The sequence below is a fragment of the Eschrichtius robustus genome, chromosome 11 (assembly GCF_028021215.1).
Source record: "Eschrichtius robustus isolate mEscRob2 chromosome 11, mEscRob2.pri, whole genome shotgun sequence".
Lineage (NCBI taxonomy): Eukaryota > Metazoa > Chordata > Mammalia > Artiodactyla > Eschrichtiidae > Eschrichtius > Eschrichtius robustus.
In genome coordinates this window covers 104,978,906-104,986,298 of record NC_090834.1, presented here as the reverse complement: position 1 = coordinate 104,986,298, position 7,393 = coordinate 104,978,906, and the positions used below count along the sequence as shown (strand labels likewise).

The 7,393-nt window shown below is 42.9% G+C and overlaps 1 pseudogene; it reads right to left on the bottom strand.

Annotated features, from left to right (window-relative positions):
* Positions 1-6,690: 6,690 nt before the first annotated feature.
* On the bottom strand, positions 6,691-7,074 carry LOC137771978 (protein BEX1-like; annotated as a pseudogene).
* Between the last annotated feature and the right edge of the window lie 319 nt (positions 7,075-7,393).

Sequence of the window (7,393 nt, the reverse complement as noted above, 5' to 3'; positions counted from 1 at the left end):
TTCATGTGACAAGTGTTTTTAGAGTTTACATCCATGAAGATGAAAAACATGAATAAAAGTACCTCATTTTAGCAATAATTCACAGTATCCATGCATATGTAAAATCAAAAGAGTCCTCATTCAGTTCATGAAGAGATACATTTATCAATAACATTTTACATCATGTATTTAAAAAGAATCAACAATTGAAATAAATGTCTGGTCTTCATGCAAAGCTGCAAGCATCTCTGCTGGTGCCCAAATCACCAATACACCTTATCTTACAAACTCCTTGAAGCCATTTTATTCCTTCTTCCCATGCCTTTCTGCATTGTGGAACCTATGAGATTTATGCCCTGAGGTTCCTCAGGGAAACGTGTGAGTGATGTAGCCACTCCTTACTACTCCCACAGACCACCTGCCGGCCCCCCTCCTACACCTAATGCAGCTCAGACTTTGGGCCACAGCTGTGAGCTGCAGAGGGAGGCATAGAACATGGAAAAATCCACTAGGCATCAGAGATTGTTTCCTTCACCTTGTTCACCAACTCTTGCCATGAAGTGATGGCCCTGTGATGTTTAAATCTCTTTTCTGTGTCATACCTTAGGCAGAAGGAGGTAGGAAAATATCAGAAATGCTTGGTTTGCCCCTGAATTCTCCATAACAGTTACTCATTGTGTGCACTGGGCTACTTGTGCTGTCCATGGTGCTGGGGATCCAGCCCAGGTACCAGTTGAGACACAACCTAGAGTTTGGGGACCATCATCCACTTATAAATTGACTTCATCCACCATGTGGCATCAGTGGGGTACTCCCATGAGCCAGTGATATCAGGTACACTATTTGGATGGCCCAAGGCCTCCTCTCCTGAGAAGGCAGAGCTGTGTTCATCACAATACATTTTGCCTCAATAATACAATTTTTAACTTTGTATTTGGAATTAACTTCAAACATGCAGAAACATTGTAATGATATGTATAGTAGAAGACCATCATGCCATTACCCAGATGCACGTATTTTTTTTAAATTGAAGTATAGTTGGTGTACAATATTTTATAAGTTGCAAGTGTACAATAGATTCACAATTTTTAAAGGTTTTATTCCGTTTATAGTTATTATAAAATATTGGATATATTCCCTGTGTTGTACAGTATATCCCTTGTAGCTTATACATAATAGTTTTAATTCCCTACCCCTATATTTCCCCTCCCACCCTCCCTCTCCCCACTGGTAACCACTAGTTTGTTCTCTATACCTGTGAGTCTGTCTGTTTTTTGTTATATTCACTGATTTGTTGTGTTTTTAAGATTCCACATATAAGTGATACCATACAATATCTGTCTTTCTCTGTCTGACTTATTTCACTGAGCATAATACCCTCCAAGTCCATACATGGGGTTGCAAATGGCAAAATTTCATTCTTTTTTATGGCTGAGTAGTATTCCATTATATAGATATACACCAGACGCACTTATTGTTGATGCATTACTTGATTTACTTTATATACATTCTTTTGGAGACTTCTTCTCACAAAGACACAGGCCAAAGATTTCAATACATGGAAGAAAAATTCCAACAGACATGCACAGCCTTTAACATGAAATTATACCCATATATTCCACTGGCCCCAAAGCTGTGGCAAGGCCACACATACATAAAGTCGGGGACAATGTAGGGACTAAAGAAACTACAATAAGCAGATCTTTTGTGGTTGGGAACACTCCCATGTCGAGAAGAACATGTAGGCTGCATTTGAAAGATTGGAGGAGCACTGCATTAATGAAACTGTCATGGGCTCCTGATTTCCAGGCAGTGTTCCAGAGGTTTCACTTACCATGTAGAAGACACTTGAATGTCAAGGGCTGTCCCTCCATCCGAAGTCCTTTTCTGCAGGAGTCAAGACTGCCAGACCAAGGTGAGGCACTGTTCCAATATGTCTGTTCTTCCTGGGGAATGGATGTTACCTAAAGCAATTCCGAGGGAGAGCTGCCTTGTAGCAGTGAAGCCAGGTGTTAACAACTCTTCCTGCCCCTCCCACAGTAAGGTGAGCTGGCGTGTCCTTGAGATACACGTTCTCATTGTAGGGCAGCCCCACAGGTGCAGGAGACCCCTGAGGACAGCAAGTCACAACCCCTTCACTGGTCCCTTCCCAAATAGGGGAGTTTGAGTCCTCTGCAAACACAAGTGCCACTTATGATAATGGAAATAGCAGATTTTCGCCATCATTCCCCTGGAGAAGAAAGGAGTAACCCTATGGTGTCCATGACAGGTTGAATGAAAATGAAGGTTTTAAAAAAATTTTATTTATTTACTTGTTTGTTTTGACTGTGTTGGGTCTTCATTGCTGTGTGCGGGCTTTCTCTAGTTGCGGTGAGCAGGGGCTACTCTTCGTTGTGGTACGTGGGCTTCTCATTGCAGGAGAAGTAGTTGGCTCAGCAGTTGCGGTATGCAGGCCCTAGAGCATGCGGGCTCAGTAGTTGTGGTTTGTGGGCTCTAGAGCTCAGGCTCAGTAGTTGTGGTGCACGGGCTTAGTTGCTCCACGGCATATGGGATCTTCCCGGACCAGGGATTGAACCCGTGTCCCCTGTATTGGCAGGCAGATTCTTAACCACTTTGCCAGAGGGAAGTCCCAATCTCAGACTCTCTTGCCAGCTGCCTTCTCATTAGGTTCTCTAATGGAAGGCACTGATGAAGATAGGAAGGTGGGAAGAGGGCAGAAGTCATGTGCTGCGGTATTGTCTAAGGGAGAAAAGCTTTCTAGAATCCAGTTTAGAATATGTCTATCTGTGGCAGACCACTAATTGGGGACCTGATGCCTTCCCACGATCAATAGAGAAAGAGGCAGAGAAGCCAATCAATAAAATAAAGAATTTGAGGTGTGGCTCTGACTTGCCAGCCCTGGGCTATATGGACTATGTCAGCTTGAGAGAACCAATTTATCGTAAGTCTCAGTAAATGGAGATACACTTTCTTCTTTACATGAGAGTCTGTATTGTGCACATCTGGTGTATTGAAACTTTTTAATGGGAATCCGGACCTCTCATAAAGGTGTTTTGGTCCATGTATCATTGGTTTTTTTGTTGTTTTTAAAATATTTATTTATTTATCTTTGGCTGCATTGGGTCTTCGTTGCTGTGTGTGGGCTTTCTCTATTTGCAGTGAGCGGGGGCTACTTTTCGTTTCAGTGGCTTCTCGTTGCAGAGCACGGGCTCTAGGCATGCGGGCTTCAGTAGTTATGGCACCCGGGCTCAGTAATTGTGGCTCTAGCGACTCTAGAGCACAGACTCAGTAGTTGTGGCGCACGGGCTTAGCTGCTCCGCGGCATGTGGGATCTTCCCGGACCAGGGATCGAACCCGTGTCCCCTGCATTGGCAGGTGGATTCTTAACCACTGTGCCACCAGGGAAGCCCCATGTATCATTGTTAAATCAGTCTTTCTGCGAGGGAATAAAGGCTGGGACTTCCGCCATCTTGCTGATTTCACTCTGGGGATATCCTAGTTCCTCTCGAATTTCCAGTAGCTACCACAGAGAGCATATAAAAGCTGCTGTATTTTTACATATTGTTGATACATCTAGCCACCTTACAAAGTATCTCATCTTACTATCTTAATACTGCTTGTTGTATTTCAAGAGCCTGTCTCATGTTTCCTGGCAAAACAATCATGCTCTCTGCAAATGAATGTGTTTTCCCTCTTCTTTGGAAGTATTTAGGATTGGTTCATTTTATTATTTTTGTCGCTACTTAGGGGGGTTGACACAAAGCAAGGCTGACTGACTGCATGTGACAGGCATATTTTTGTTTATCCTGGATTTTAATGGAAATGTCATTAGCATCCATTATTTTATTTTATTTTAATTTTTTTAATTTTTTTTTTTTTTTTTTTTTGGCCATGCCACGTGGCTTGTGGGATCTTAGTTCCCTGAACAGGGATGGAACCCAGGCTCTTGGCAGTGACATCACCAAGTCCTAACCACTGGACCACCAGGGAATTCCCACATCCATTATTTTAGAACTGCACTTGCTCTTGGCATTGTAAATTATTTTTTTGTACCTAAATAGTTTTCCTCTATACTTATTTTACTTTAAATTTTTATTAAGAATGGTCATTGAGTTTCATTAAATAACCTTCATCTAGTCATATAATAGGGAGATTTCTTTTTTTCAGTTGTTGAGATGATGGTATTGGTAGAGTGTATGATATTGAACTGCACCCTGTGTATGTTTCACATTTTAATCCAAGGCCACCTCTGGCCTATATTTAATGATTTCAGAGGAGAACTTTTATATATACACACACACACATACACACACACATTGGCATAATACTGTGGTTCTCAAAGCATGGTCCATGGGGCCACTGTGGAACTCTGATATTCTTACAAGGGGTCCTGGGAGATCAAACTCTTTTAATAATAATACTGTTATTATTTTTCAAGTCACTCTCATTCTCTTACAGTTGTTCATTGGAGTTTTCCAGAGGCTATGTGATATGTGACACAGCAACAGATTTAATGCAGAAGAAAATATATTTCAGCAGTTTTCTATCAGTCATGTGTTAAAGAGACTTGCAAAAATCTAAACAATGGTAATCCCAATGCAATGCAATTTTTTTGTCCTTTTGGAAAATATAAACTTTTTAATAAAGGTATGCTAGATATTAAAATACATGAATTTATTATGATTAAATAAAAAATAAATATTTTATAAATGTCTCCATTTTAAACTCTGTGTAAATGTAGATATTTATAAGCCACTTAAACAGAAACTCTTTTTTGTGGTCCTTAATCGTTTTTATGGTTATAATGGATTCCCTTTTCTGAGAACCATTGACATAATATAACCACAGACATGTAAGTACATTTTATATATGTATCATTTGAATAATACTGACTACCCTACTTATTGTTTTCACTCCTAACTATCAATACTCATAAAAACAAGGAAGGTTGAGGGACCTCCCTAGTGGTCCAATGGTAAAGAATCCACCTTCCAAGATCCCACATGCCTCAGGGCAACTAAGCCCCCGCGCCACAACTACTGAGCTCACTCCTCAACTAGAGAGCCTGCGTGCCGCAAACTACTGAGCCCAAGCACTCTGGAACCCACGCGCCACAACTAGAGAAGAGAAAACCTGCACACTGCAACTAGAGAGAAGCCCGCGCGCCACAACGAAGAGCCTGCATGCCTCAGTGAAGATCCCGTGTGCCACAACTAAGACCTGACGCAGCCAAAAAAAAAAAAAATAATAATAATAATAATTAAAGAAAATACAACAAGGATGGTTGAGAGGAAGTAGAAGTTGACAAAAGGATGATCAAGAAAGATCTCACTGAGAAGGAGACATTTGAGTAGAGACCAAGGAAACAAGAGAAATTGAAATGAGGTTAAAACAGGATTGGTATGCACTGCATGTTCCTATATGTGTTCAAAGGCAAATAATAATAATAATAAACTTAAAAATAGTATTCAGTTGTTAGATTGTGTATATTTGGCAAATACACTGCTCAGAGTCAGGACTAAGTGGGCAATTAATAGATTTTTTTTTTAAGATTTTTTTTTGGATGTGGACCATTTTTTAAAGTCTTTGTTGAATTTGTTACAATATTGCTTCTGTTTTATGTTTTGTTTTGTTTTTCTTGCTGTGAGGTATGTGGGATCTTAGATCCCTGACCAGGGATGGAACCCGTACCCCCCCGCATTGGAAGGTGAAGTTTAAACCACTGGACCACCAGGGAAGTCCCAATAGATCTGAATCCAATAATTCTTTCAGTCTCTGATATTCTTCCTTTACCTCCAAAACACATATATATCTTCATCCTTCTACTTATATTTATATTATCTCAGTGGTTTCTCTAAAAATGGTTATTACTGTTACATATGAGTCCAAGTTGGGGGACTAGAGCTGGGGATGTTCCTCAGAACCCAGTGGGTGCTGAGAGTGGGCGGTGGGAGTATTTGCACTGGGTGTGGGCGTAAAGAGATGCAGTGCCTGTGGAGCATTTGAAAGTGATGAGTGAAACTGGAGCTTCCCCGGAACCTACTTTTCTAAATAACATCAGTGATAAAGTACACCTCCCTGAAGAGATATCAGTATAAGTTTTAATACTCGTTCTGCCTTCCATTGCCCTGGAACAGACCACTCCCAGAGCCCTGTCCTCGATACTCCCCCGACTCCATGCAGTCACTCAGGCACCCAGGCTTTCCTGATGAAGCCCTCAAGCATCTCTTAGGGCCTTAGGACTCTACTGGATCTTGGCGTTAGGTGGCAGATGAGGGAATAGGGAAGGGGCTTTCTGAGACAGGTCTGGAGGTGATGTTTCTCATGACTCCACATTCCATTGACCTGAACTCAGTGACACGGCCACACCCCAGGGAAACAAAGCCAGCTGTGTGTCCTGGCGGCAGAGGAAAATGGCTTGGTAAATAGCTCTCTGGTATCTGTTTTCTTTCTTTTTTTTTTTTTCCTTTTTTAAACTGCTTTATTGACTTCACAATATATAATGAACATCTCTCCATGCAATAGATAAAACTCTCCTGCTGATAGAAACTTACAGATTGGGTCAGAAACACAACATTCAATTAGAAGCTGGTAATAGGAGACCCACAAGAAACAAGTAACACCAAAAGGTTTACAACAAAGGTATGTCACAAACATGTAAGTTTAGGAAGCGGTGTGTCTCCCTACTAACTTCAGGGAAAACATCAGGATTCAAGGCATAAGGCAAAACTCATCATGATGGTCGTGGTGAGGGGGGTCAGGGCTAACTGCCCGCAGACGATGACTCGCTGCTTTGCCCTCAGCTGCCTCACCTCCTCCCCAATCCTTTCCATATTCTCTTCTCTCATCCTTGCCTGTGGCTCTCCAAGACTCTGAGTCATGTCCCATCTACACTGCAGGATGGGCTGCCTAATGCAGAACCGCCTACGATTTCCTCTAGGTACACAATATTCACCAGCTTCCAAAGGGCCACAGGCTCTCCTTTATTAGCATCTTGCCCCTTTTCATCCTTGTTTTCATTCTCCTGGTTGGCATGTTCCGTGTTGAGATTTTTACTGCTTGTTCCTCTTTGGCCGCCATCGCTCCTGGGCCCATCCTCGCTGTCTCCTGCTCCTCCCGATTCAGGTGCGCCGCCGTGACACTTCGACTCGCAGACCGTTTTCTGTGGCCAAACGCCAGCCCGCGGGGGGCACGGGGGCTGCCGTCTCTGCCCCGGGACCCCTGGGGAGGGGTCCACAGGCCGTGTCCGCTCGCCCACCCCACCTCTGGGGACCCTCCTCCGGCTCCCTTACCTGCTCCCCCTGCACCTCCTACTCTTGGGGGCCGACCCCGACCCGCACTCGCTCAGGGCCACCAGGAGCAGGGACCGAGAAGGGAGCGAGCCACGGCCGGGCTGATGTCTGTTTTTAATATC